Here is a 13,699-nt window from a genome sequence, read left to right on the forward strand (position 1 = left end):
CGGAATCATCGACCGTTCAGACCGATCAGACTTCCACCGCCATCTGTAGTAAGGAACATAAGTAGCTGACATTTGGCATGGCCGGACTAGAGGGGCTCGGGGGTTCGGCGCCAAGTCTGCGTAAACTCGCGGCAGCGGAGGCCGCATTGCGGCAATGCTAAAGCGTAGGAAATTTCGATCTGGCGGCATTGCATTCCTGCATGGCTTGCCGCCACAACTATACCATGGCCGCCGCGACGCGTTGCCCTTCGGGACAAATGCAGCATGCGGTTCCCGCTCGTTTCTGGTGTTGTGTGAGAGATGATTTCGTTCGTCTGCTTCGACGCGTCCAATATTGAGACACACGAGATAACTTGAAGATATTGCGCTACCGGATACGATCGCTCGAGAATATCGCCATTGAATGCACTTTACCTTTGAGCGTTACCCTTGGTTTTGGTGCGCCATCGCGGCATATAGTACTGATAGACACCCAGAGAAACCGTTTACCAAGCAAATTTTGTTGTTTACGTCACTGTGCCGAATGAATGTTGCTTGTGCATCTTCGTCACCTGCAGTTTACATGTTTTGTGCGCGTTGGCTGACCTGCGTCGCACTTGCCTGCTGCGCCGCCATGCACGCTTTCGCTGTGAAAGCTGGGGCAGGAAACATGTGTTCGGCCTTCCTCTGCTCAGCATTGTGTACTGCACGGCCATTGTCTGCGCTCGATTACGTATTCGAGCACCCGACGGCCACGTAATGTATCGGAATTCTCGGAAAAGCTCAAATCATGAGCGCAACAGCGGGAACACACGCCGAAAGAGACGCCCGTAAACTCGCAAATGATGAGCCAGAAATGCGCCTGGTTGCCTAAGTGCAGTAGCGCGTAAATGAGAGATGAACACTTGCGTACATTTCCTCAATATTCGCCGTATCCGCATCGCTGCCGGTTTGCCAGTTAATAGCTGGTAATAATAAAATTAAGCAATTACCAGCATTGCGATTTTGCCAACATTACTTCGATAGTATGCGCTAGGCATGTATAGTCAATTTAATCCAAGTGAAATTTCGTTGCAGCAGGCCTTTAAGTACCCTGAAAGGGCTGCATCTGAAATGCCAGTGTGAAACCTTGGTACGGGATATATTAAGCAGAATGACTTTCAAGCAATACGGCAGATAAATTCATTTGTGCTAGGTCCCAAGCCATGTTGGGACATCCAGGTAATGAAGCAGCAAATAGAAGCTCATCCATGGCAGCGTACCACCCCCCCCCCTCCGCCCCCAAAGGCATGACGAAAACAACACTTTCTTATAAAGGCATTATCCGAGCGATCCAGAACGCCTTGATGTTAAAATTGCAACACTAATGGGACTCATACACAAAGAGCTAGCTACATCTTACGAAACCCCTGCTCGGCGAGTGAAAGTCTTGTAATCATCACGGTACCTGAATATAAGTATCTCGGTGTCCTTTTTACGCATAACATGTCATGGCTTAATCACATTGATTACATTTGTAACAAAGCACTCAAAAATTAGGTTACCTGCGTGGTACTCTATCCAACTCTCCGAAAGATACTTATCTACTGTTATACAAATCGCTATTCCTTCCTGTTGTTGACTACGCATTTGTCGTTTGGAACCCTTATTAGCAGTTTCTGATTAACAGGCTAGAAGCAATTCAGAAAAAAAGGAGTAAGATGTCACCGTTAAGACCGAGAATTTTCACATTCTTCTGCTCTCCGTTCCCTGAAGCTAGCCTCGCTCTATTCATGTCGCCACATAGAATCGCTAGATTTCTTGCACAGCATCGTCAATTATTCCGTTAGACTTTAAAGAAACAGCTATATTTACCTCGCGCCATAGTGAACGACGACATATAACTTTAACTGATGCCCAAATTTGTACGCCCACTAATGTGTATAAATTCAGATTTTTCCCTCGCTCCACAGAAGACTGGAATTGCTTACCGGGGTCTGTTCGCTGATGCTCTCCCCGAACTTTTGCATCTGCCATCCAAGATAAATGGTCCTAACACTCATAGTTGTATCGCGCTTTCTTGTGCATAATTTGCCCTTGTTAATGCACTCCTTCTACAGCACTTATTGTGCTGTAGAACAAACATATAATATACAAACAAATACAAATACATATACAAACAAATAAATAAATAAACGAATTATTTAAGTAATTACATGCCCGATATGGATTGAACACACACACCTCACGCACAATTTTTACTTGCAAAAGAAGTCTCACCTACATGTGAGAAGTGCAAAGAACTGGTAACAGTTATACCTTTATTACTGAGATCTAGAAAGTGAAACACGAGGACGACAACTGCTGCACAATTTATACAAATTACCCGTGTCTTTGGGCATTGCCTAGTTTTTGGAGATGATACACTAGCATTATTAGTTGGCCTAATTACCTTTCTACACGGCACCGGCTATTTACACAAGCTATAGAAAAACACAGCTTTCGCTGTTTCTCAATTAGACTTTAGAACACCTTGTGTCTGGCGCGGCATAGCCTTAGTCACCTTTTGCACCACTAAACCCCTTACCTTCTACGTAGTTCTAAAGGAAGCTCATCGCCAGTCCATTTAATCTCACGATGAACAAAGGAGGCAAAATAAGCTACTATAATATAAAGACCTTGTGTCAAATATATAGGCCTCGACGTGTCTGGCTCCTCCATCCGTCTTTACACCCTAACACGTTGCTTGAAAAAATACTTGTACAAGCAGCAAACACTCTGTCAGAGAACTACGTTAGTACCAAGACAGATGTTTTTAGGACTACAAGAACACAGACAAAGCAACATAAACTGCAGAAGTTCAGAAAAAGAAGCACCAGTTTCCATGCGTTCTCCCAAATATATATAGATATATAAAGAATCAATAGGCAGTGCCCCGTATTTGTTCTATTACGCTGTTGGGCCTCCCCACTTTCCTCACATATTCGCCACGCATTCGATGGCGCACAATTTTCCTTATTTATAAGTGGAAGAATAAATGGGCTTTGAAATAAATGATCGCGGACTGTAAATCCCTCCTTGTACATTGCCCAAATCCGTGCCAATCACAACGCAAAAGGCAAAATAAAACGATCAGCTACGTAAAACTCGCCATGGCCATTTGTTCTTTTCACGGGAGGCGATGAGATGCGCTTCTGTCTCCCGTGCGGCTCGGTCAGGACGCATGACGTCACCGTGGGAGTTAGCAGGCCTTGGGTTTCCTTGGTGGTGTTGGCTGCGTTGACTTCCTCTGGCAATTGCTGCGGGTCAGCATGAATGTGGGCGCTGTGGATGTAGCGGTGTCGTCTAGAGATCGAGAGGTGAGGGAGAAAGACGGAGCAGCGACGCAAGCAGCGGCAGGCGGAGCGCGAGTCAACTGATCCCAAAGTAGTCCCTACGCGCCGGTCACGTCCTGAACAAGTCCGGCAAAGGGCTTGGGCTTTGTGTGCCCAGAAGACTCCAGGAGTGGAAGAAGTGTAAAATGAATAACGTGAATAACACGTTACCAAATTGCTTGAGCAAATAAAGGGTGAGCATTTCGTTACAAGGCCTTACAATCTTTTCTGATCGGTATTTACAGTTGATAAAAATCCATGAACACGCGTAAAACATGGAAAACAAGAAAATTAGCCTTGAAAGATACCGCCACACTTGCACACAATGAAAGCATTTTGAAAACATGCTACGCACCACGCAATAAAATTCACTGACGATTACGACGCTCGCTGATGTGAAATTTGAGCGCGGCTTGACACGTGGTTTCATGTCGCAGTACATTGTCTGGCCCAGGAGGTATGTTTCGTGCGGCACAGTGCGAACGGAGCGAAGTGTGGCGCAACTGCCTCGCTGATCGGGAGATCGCGAGAGGCAGAGCGTGAATGACGCGTTGGCGCGATTCACAGCAGCTGCCGCGGACAGACCTCAACTCATGCACGCCTTTGTTTCCATATATTGTATCAGTGGCCGCCCTCGCCCCATGCCATTGGTTAACAGATGACGGTGCTCTACTCTGGAGTGAACTCATAGCCATCGTCGCCATAGTCCGCCTTTGGCGGCACTACGATTTTCTTCTCAGGCTTACGCCATAACTTCTTCCGCTTTCCTCCTTGTGCTCTCTTGGCTATCGCCGTCTTTCATCCCCCACTGCGCTCCGCGTTCGCTCTTTCATCCTCCTTCGCTCATTCACTCGGTTACACCGAGGGACAACGAAGAGGGACTCCGAGGGACGCCGACGCTAATGGAGGAACTGGTTCCTAAGAGCTCCGCCTTAAAAGAGAATAGCACCGATACGCTTGCTCGTAAGCTGCCTTCATGAAGCTATATATCGCTGTAACTTTTTTTGAAGTTTCGAACTGCCAAATATGATGTTATTTGTTGCTGCCTGTTTACTGCGCAGATCGAAACTGACTTCACGAAGCTTGGGAAAGTAGGATGAGAACTCAGAATTTTGGACCTGCACAGGTGAAGAAAAAATAGTTAAGGGAATTGGGTTAAGTAACAGTGAAGAAGATCATGGCCCCTGGCTGCAGCATTAACGCCATCCTACCGTAAGCAAATATGAAATTTAAGCTTTGCTTTATTATGATATGCCTCCTCACATAAGACAAAATTGTTAATACGCATGTACACAAGGAAGCATAATGAACAAAGAAGATTTGTTTTCAAAATCTTTATTCAGTTTTTATGGCGGCTTAAGCAGTGGTACTCCTTCATTATTTTCTTTTTGAACCACCCAGGGCACGTGCAATGACTGGGGCACTTGAACTTTTCTTTGCAAATCTAGAGCAATGACATGAGAGAAGGGAAAGACTGACAATTCTGCTAGTTGCTGTTGCATTCGTACTATGGTACGTTAACGCAAAATCCTGGAACACTCTCAACCAAGTACCGCGTTCGTTTCTTGTCTGTGTGTATAACAGCATCTTGCGTTATTGTACCGTATAGCGAAATAAAACAAGAAGTATCTTTTACGCAGAGACCGTGCGAATAAAATTGAAAGCATGTGTGTCTACAAACACTCTCAATAGCACACAGTCTGATTACCCCGTGTTTTGTTGAGCTTACAACAGTGGTCTTTGAAATGACATTTTGGATCATACATCCATACCCCTGAGTGCCTCGACCTTATATGCGCCGTTTTGACAGGCACGCTATCAATGATAAAGCTAGCTCACCTATTTCTATTTCAGAGTTTTGAGCTATATGCTCTTAGTAAGCGGTACGCAAACCTGTAGCACAGACACCTACTTGTCAGCTTCTTTCACCGGTGATATGAAGTTTCTGTGAAGACAGCATCTTCCTATGCTTGGTCTTCATTCAGGTAATTTAAATGTCCGCCAGTTGTCTATAATCTAATATTAAACGGCTGATGCCCATCCTAATTATTACTTTGAAACATTACTAGTACGCTTGGCATGTGATCACTCTAGGAACCATATGTGTGTTAAAATTATCAGCTTTGAAAAGGTTTTCCTCGATTTGGTATCTGTGGCAAATAAATTTCAAAGAGGCGAGGGCGCAAACGGACTACAGTGTGGGCATAAATGCGGTGTAACTGTGCGTACTCGAGATCGAGTGGGCCTAAAGCCCACAACAGCGAATACACTTAGCCCGTCCCTGATCAGGTGTGAAAAAAATTGTAACTTCAGCCGGTTTAAGGTTGTAGCGGCCTGCTGTTTGACAAACACGCTACAATATCATAAGAAGCCAGCAAACAAAGACACCAACGAAAACATAGGGGAAATTACTTGTGCCTATTAATTGAATGAAAAAATAATACAACATTGGCAAGGAAAGTGGATGGAAAAACAACTTGCCGCAGGTGGCGATCGATCTCACGTCTTCGCATTACGCGTGCGGTGCTCTGACCCATCGAGCTACCGCGGCCTAAAAAGTAGACTATACTATGCGTCTCGATTTATAGCTTCCTCAGTGACTGATAGTTTCGAGTATTATTAGTACGTGATGCCAGTACACTCACGAACATGTGCAGTACCGTGTTTCTTGCGCAAAATTCTCTGGTATGAAACACCGTGTTCAAAAGAGCGCGGATAAGAGGGCAAGTAATAGAAGAATAATCATTCCGGCCGCCATTTGCACAAGCCATAAAAGAAGTTCCTGAGGTGACAGCGGCCTATGCTTTCTCTTTTTGTGAATCTTAACATAACACAGATAATAGACAGGTTTAGCTTGTCCGGTATTCCGGTAAAACACAGGCGGACGGGGCGTTGGGGCGGAGGCGTAAACGAGAGTGGCCTGCATGCTGCAGCCACCTGGTGGCGCAGTGCTCAAACAGAGAGAAGCAGCTAATATTGCAGTAACCAATTGTATTTTACTTTCTTGCGGGTGTAAATTTTTGGCCCGAACACGATTACGCCGTTGCCGAAAATTGATACCAGAAGCGAAGAAGAATACGCTCGGTTAATGCAATATTAGCTGTTTCTGTCTGAGCACTGGGCCACCAGGTGGCTGCACAATGCAGACCGCTCACGTTTACGCCCTCGTCCCAACGCCCCCCGTCCCCCTGCGTTTTACCGGAATAACGGAGAAGCTAAACCTCTCTATTATTGTGGGTTGGAAATTACGCCTAGGTCGATATTGATGGGTTGCATCACTCGCCGTGGTTGCTCAGCGGATATGATGTCGCGGCATTGAATCCCGGCCACGGCGGCCGCATTTCGATGGGGGCGAAACACCCGTGTACGTAGATTTAGGTGCACGTTAAAGAACCCCAGGTAGTGAAAATTTCCGGAGTCCTCCACTACGGCCTGCCTCATAATCAGAAAGTTGTTTTGGCACCTAAAACCCCATAATTTAATTTTTTTAATGGGTTGCATCAATATTTTTATACGTCTTTCTTCCAATGTCAATTACTTTTCTCAAAGGTTTGAAATTACTCGCTTAGGTGACATTGCGGGTTTGACGTTTTCGCCTAAGCCGAAGAGCTTCGGATCATATCGCAGCCACGGTAGCCGGGTTTCGATGGGGTCCGAATCGAAAAACGACCGTGTACTCTTAAGTGTGTGGACGTTAAAGAACAGCAGGTGGCAAAAACTGTCTTGGTTTTGGGACGCGAAACGACAGAACTTATCCTAAGTTTTTATGGTTCACTATCACCAAAATCTTCAATTTTCACGAATAAGAAAACACAAACTATTTACCCATCATCTACCGTACTATATTGTACAGAAATACAACGAAATGTCCCAAGCAGTCTCTTTAAAATGTGTGCTCTTAAAAAGGAACGTAGGATCGTGTCACAGAAAAATGAACTGATCAGTATGGCGTGAGAAACTTGGCGCAATGCTGAGGGAAGCTTATGCTATAGCGTTTTTTTAATCTCGTACTCACGTGTTTTGTACAGGTGTCATCAGCAATTTTTCTTTCCTCCATCATTAGATCCATAGCTGAAGAATATTGGAGGCATTGACTGCTGAAAGAAAAGAACGCTATGGTAAGGTGCATGAGTAACATCATCATCATCATCATCAGCCTGGTTACGCCCACTGCAAGGCAAAGGCCTCTCCCATACTTCTCCAACTACCCTGGTCATGTACTAATTGTGGCCATGTTCTCCCTGCAAAACTTCTTAACCTCATCCGCCCACCTAACTTTCTGCCGCCCCCATGCCACGCTTCCCTTCCCTTGGGATTCAGTCTGTAACCCTTAATGACCATCGGTTATCTTCCCTCCTCATTACATGTCCTGCCCATGCCCTATTTCTTTTTCTTGATTTCAACTAAGATGTCATTAACTCGCGTTTGTTCCCTCACCCAGTCTGCTCTTTTCTTATCCCTTAACGTTACACCTATCATTCTTCTTTCCTTAGCTGGTTGCGTCGTCCTCAATTTAAGCAGAACCCTTTTCGCAAGCCTCCAGCTTTCTGCCCCGTACGTGAGTACTGGTAAGACACAGCTGTTATACACTTTTCTCTTGAGGGATAATGGCAACCTGCTGTTCTTGATCTGAGAATACCTGCCAAACACACCCCAGCCCATTCTGGGTGCATGAGTAACAATTATGGTCAAATGTAAGACGGACGCCACTCAAGATCCTTTTAGCTTTGACTATCAGCAATCCCGTTTAGAGAAACTTTCGTCGAACTCTTGATTTTAGTAATAACTATATATCCACTGACTTCACGCACAAAATTGGAATTTGTGAACCCACCTATTCAGCGCGGATGCTGCCTCTAAGGTATCCCTATTCAACTCACTAAGCCTGGTCCATTCAAATAACCCACGCCTTTGAATTCAATAAGTACAAAATTGAGGTTTTGTACACATCACACGAAACACACATTCAAGAGCAGCGCTAGGAAAACTCATTCTCCCCTCGTACCTTTGTGGAATAGAACCTACTGCAAGGCGATGTTGCTATGAGCACACTTTAGCCTGTTTCGTCGACTCTGCGTTTTCTGTTTTCTGATTACCACTTAACATTTCCTTACCACAATTTACCGTTTCCATGCCATAACGAACAGGCTTTGTCTATGTTTTTCTGGCGAAAATTACGAAGGACGAGCTCTAGTGACTGACGGTACTTCCCATTTTCCTACTTGGCCATAGACAAGCTGGTTTTGTCTCACTGGTTTGTCGTGGTTCCGGTAGACGGCAGCACAGAATCTGTGTGGCAGCCCCAGAAGCAGCGATTTTATTCTGGCGGAGTAAGTAAACATTCCGAGAATGGGGTCCTCACAAATGATACGCCCATTTTTAGTCCGAATTTTATCTGATTACGTGGCGCAGACGTGGTTAATACATTGTGTTTTTGCCTTTATGTACTTATCAGGGAAGCCCAACTATATCGGGTAATAAATTCGGAGATTAAGGACAATCTGTTTCATTTCATTTTAGACAAGTTGTTTTTTCCAAATTTGTTGTTATTTGCGCTTAGGTTCCTAATATTTAGGCGCCATTGTGCTATGTAGTATGTGCTTTACATTGGTACTTTTATTGCTATAGCAATTATATAGTCACTCCGTCGTTTTGGCCGCCGGCGTCGCCGCGATGTTCCTTAGAAAGTCCAAGGGCGATAACATCATTACCGCGCGTCGTCTCGTGTGTGTGTGAGTCAAAGCGTGCGAGGGTGAGCTCACGATGGTGGCTCAATCTCGCACGTGCAAGGGAGGAAAGCGGGAAGGAAGTACGCCGTCTTCCATCGCGGGCAAGGCACCTGGGGGGGGGGAGGGGGAAGGTCCAACTCCGCCGGCTTCTGCGTGTGGCACGATCACGCGGGGCCCTACCCTGAAAGCGATCGGCGATGAGTGCAGTGTGTAGGTGCGGCGTCCGCTCATAGCTTCGTGGGCGCTATGTTCTGGCCGCTTAATTCGCGTTTTTGCGAGAGTCAGCACGAAAGACAATTCGCTTGCTGCCGCTGCCGCGCTTCCTCGCTCCAGTGTATTGACAGGGAATGTGCGCGGTGGTTAAGTGAGATGTATTCATGTTTGTTTGTTCGCACGTAACAGCATGCTTGTTACTTTTGTTATTAAGAAAATTTTTAACAGTATCCACAGCCGACAAAACTTCTAGTATTACGTAGCATAGCAGTCTGTTTTTGCTCTCGCAATCGATGCTTCGCCTTTCGCGCGAAACAGCGATGTTTCTGTATTGTCTCACGTCCGACGAGGCACAGACCATCCGCGAACCGAGGGTTCCATGTAATGTGAACTGCGGCGGATGCGATAGTGAACAGTTAAGGCGATGCTGCTAGTACCCTGACATGTTATTGACTGAGCTTTGCAGATGTCGCTCAGTGAATGAACGCAACGTAGTAACTACGCGGAAAAATAACATACCATGAACAAGCAAGCGCCCCTCATCAGGCCAGTGTTGTAAACGCGAGCGCTCGCGGCCAATAAGTGCAAATTTGTTTATTTGTGTCTTTAGGCTTGGGGCACCACACTTGTTTAATTTGCAAGTGAGTGTTTACTGCAGTTTATGCTGTCTCTGAAGCTACAAGACACGTTTCGTGTAGTGTTCTAACATCTTGCATCGCTGACAATGCCTTTCAAGAATACTGCTTCTCTTTTCTCTTTTATTTTTCCTTTCTTTCTATGTCTGAGAACATTTAATTTCCCAACGTGCACTTTGACATCTTAGTTTTAAAAAAAATTCTGGGTTTTATTTGCTTACCTAACCATGGTTCTACGCCTGTCCGAATATAGTAGAATATACACAGTGTACTCTTTTCAACGAAACCTCAAGGGAGCGGGGAAATCAGTTCCATTCGTCAGGAATTTCATATACCTATATACTGAGCGCAAGTGTACAGAATATGCTCTTTCAAAAGGGCCAGCCACGTTACTACGAAGAGCAGATTATGGGTGCAGCAGATCGCCGTACTAAACTTCCTAAACGCTTCCTACAGAGCTTCCACTTGCCCGCAGCTGCTGCCTAGAGCTACCGGCAGAATATGTTTTATGAAAGCAATGAAAGAGTGAGGCAGTGAAAAAAACATGCAGCTTTAGTGAAGCAGCCTCTCTCGAAGCCAACGATAAGTGTCATCACTCTATCCCGCTTGAGCGTATTCTGCATCCGTTTCTGTTGAGGCAAACGTAAGGCAAAGTCACATCTCCCCCGTATTGTCATCATCACAGGGAAACTATGCATATCCAGCCAAAATTGAGGTAGAGCCAGGCTAATCACGAGCACCTATAAAAGACATAAAAAGCCGTCTCGGTAGGATGTTGTAGCCTTGGCGAGAACGTGGAGAAATGAAGATAAATGCTAAAATGTAAAAAAAAAGGCAATGCGTAAACTCTGATTCGTATCGCCGTGCGGACCGAGATTTACGGCTAGCATTTTTAGTTCCGCGTGCCTCCATATGAAAAAAAATTGCTGCTGCAACTGGCTCATATATATATATATATATATATATATATATATATATATATATATATATATATATATATATATATATATATATATATATATATATAATGAAATAAGTAGAGTACGACGTGCGTTCTATGAGCACAGTATATATGACTGACGTTTCGGCTGGTGGACCAGCCTTTGTCATAACTTTGACAAAGCCTGGTCTAGCAGCCGTAACTGCAGTCAAATACACTGTGCTTACTTGATGTACGTCGTACTGTTCTTCTTCATTTCACTACCGGGGCCAGCGTGATATCCTCAGCGATAACTATATATATATATATATATATATATATATATATATATATATATATATATATATATATATATATACATATATATATATTCCACGAAGGAAGTGCGGCTCCTGTGTTATAGTAGCAAGAGGAAACATATGCATTGGCAGCAAAGATGTCTTTACTAACTTTCCGGCAGTGCCACCTTACAAGGAAGCCTGCCTGCATTGAATCTATTATCGATAATTACACGAACGTATCCCGTGGCGGAAACAACGCTTTAGATGATAGAACACGTTCACTCTGAACAACCCACCTTTCAAAGACGGTCACGTAAAGTTGCCGAGAAATTAAAACACTCTGCAGGAATTATAACAAAACGCAAAATTCTATTATCAACAAAATGGAATGCGTTTTAACCCCTCTTCTCAAGCTCGCTGAATCGACCCCCCACCCCCTTCAACGTCTTAACTTCCTGCTTCCTCGACGACATTTCAGTGTAAAGGTTGTTTTATAACATCGTTTATTAAACTGCTACACCCTCTCCGATTGCCGAGCGCTCCCTGTCTGTCTTTCATGAGGTACACTGTCGCATCCGGTAGCGGTATGACTTTGACATCGCGGACACATTTGGATGATGGTTCTGACCTGACGATGATTGAATAAGGACGACTACTTGGGGAGGACGCTATTACTACAATAGAATAACAATAGAAGTGCGATGGTGAGTGGCGACGATGGTAATAGTACAATGGAATAAAGATGGAAGTACGATAAAGGCTGTGTGATAGCGAGACATGACGATGAGGCATGAAGACGACGGCATCACAACGATGGCCTGACAAGACCTGCATGGCTATGATTGTATGACAACTATAAAATTATCCGGAGATAACAGCAGACGAAATAGTTGCGGTCCGAGAGGAGGCTCGGAAATGCTGCAGTCTCGAATGTTCTTCAAGATTGGCGTGACTGATACGCGCTCTGAAGAATAAAATGAGATTCCCGCTCCGTTGCCATGGGGAAAATTATTTTCTTCAATTTTGTGGGCCTAAACCAGAGTCTCTGCAATCTTAACGACGCGGATCAAGGAAAAGCCTTCGTCATCAAGCAACAAGGACCGGAACAAGCGAAAGCGAGCGACATAGTTAACGTAGTACGCTCACATGGCTCCCCAACGAGGCAGGGCAGCTCATCGAATCGAGCCAGTTCAGCGCTCCTGTACTTCGTTTTGTGCGAGATAGGTTGAAGACCTGCAACGACAATCTGCGGGTGCTCTATGACCAGCTTGAAGGCTACTTCACGGATGATCAAGCTGCAGAAGACAACAACTCCGTGGTAGATTATGAGGACAGCCCTGCAGCTACGTTGGCTTCACTGTGTCACCATGTAGGGCAGCTTCAGGCATCAACGAAAGTGAGCCAAATTAATCCCCCAAATGATGTCGGGCATGCAGGTACAGCTGCAGAAAACCCCGCGCTTGGGGATACCATCATAGACACGAACTCGTCGTCTCTAGCCCACCAAAATGATGCGTTGCTGCTATACATTGTCCAGATATCTCGAAGATTTGTTTTCTGCCCTGAGCTACACTTTATATTATGTTATCTCGATATTACATGCAGAATTTAAAGTATTAGAGAAAGGAGGCTTATGTCTTACCAAATAATGCACATCACAACCAAAACTAGAAACACTGTCAGCTGATTCATGAAGACCGTCTTTGTACCGGTGTTCGCATTTGGAACCGGCATTCGTTGCGATTGTATTCCACCACTTTCCTCCCGACGTCTATGTGTTTTCGACCGCGAAAAACACTTGTGAAATATGAGGACTGTGACAGTAGACCGTAACGTCAAATACGAAGGTTTGTATTGTATTTCAAACAATGGCTACAAAACACAGCCTACGATCAATTTCTTTCTTATTTCGATGTTCTGAGGCGTTATTTTTATGTATCAAATTATTCCTGCTGTCGCCGTCAGTGCCATTAGGTGAAATACAGGACAAAGCTGTACTGAGATGATGACTAGCCACGGTGTAGCGCGCTAACCTAAGTAACGCAACGCTTGAAAATCCGTAAATATCTTCAATGCATACTTATTAATGAGCGCCAAAACAACCGTAATCATAGAAGTAGAAGGACACAGGACGAACGTTGCCTAATAATTGACCTTTATTAAACAACACGGCTCAAAAAGATTTTCACGCTGAACAATAAGTATGCCTCCTTTCCAACTCGACCATCTTCTCACCTTACTATAATTTCAATGATCGGATTTATGATTGGCCCCGATACTGTCTTTTTATTTACAGATCAGCTCGAGTTGCAGCTGTTCGCTGACCTGAACTACTTCACTGCGGATCTGTGCGACGCTCTCATTTGGAATGACCTCATTAACTATGAAACTCCTGTAATATTGTGTTTAAAGGAGGGTAGCATGGACAGTTGACGATAACGCGATTGGAGGGGTTCTTTGAGTAGGCTCGATAAATTTCTTTGACTTGAGGCTATGGTAGAATAACTTGCAGGATCCATATTATGCACATGGCCAAACATTCAGGCAAGTGCTGCGTGCCACCTGTCTC

The 13,699-nt window shown here is 44.7% G+C and overlaps 1 long non-coding RNA gene across 1 annotated transcript; it reads right to left on the reverse strand.

The window, feature by feature from the left end:
- Nucleotides 1-4,680: 4,680 nt before the first annotated feature.
- LOC142564514 (uncharacterized) lies at nt 4,681-12,887 on the reverse strand. Its single transcript, XR_012824581.1, has 3 exons — nt 12,773-12,887; nt 7,348-7,429; nt 4,681-4,776 (listed from the first exon to the last, which is right to left on the reverse strand). It is a non-coding gene; the product is annotated as an uncharacterized LOC142564514 (long non-coding RNA).
- Nucleotides 12,888-13,699: the final 812 nt, after the last annotated feature.

Source organism: Dermacentor variabilis, chromosome 11 (assembly GCF_050947875.1).
Source record: "Dermacentor variabilis isolate Ectoservices chromosome 11, ASM5094787v1, whole genome shotgun sequence".
In the NCBI taxonomy this organism is placed as follows: domain Eukaryota; kingdom Metazoa; phylum Arthropoda; class Arachnida; order Ixodida; family Ixodidae; genus Dermacentor; species Dermacentor variabilis.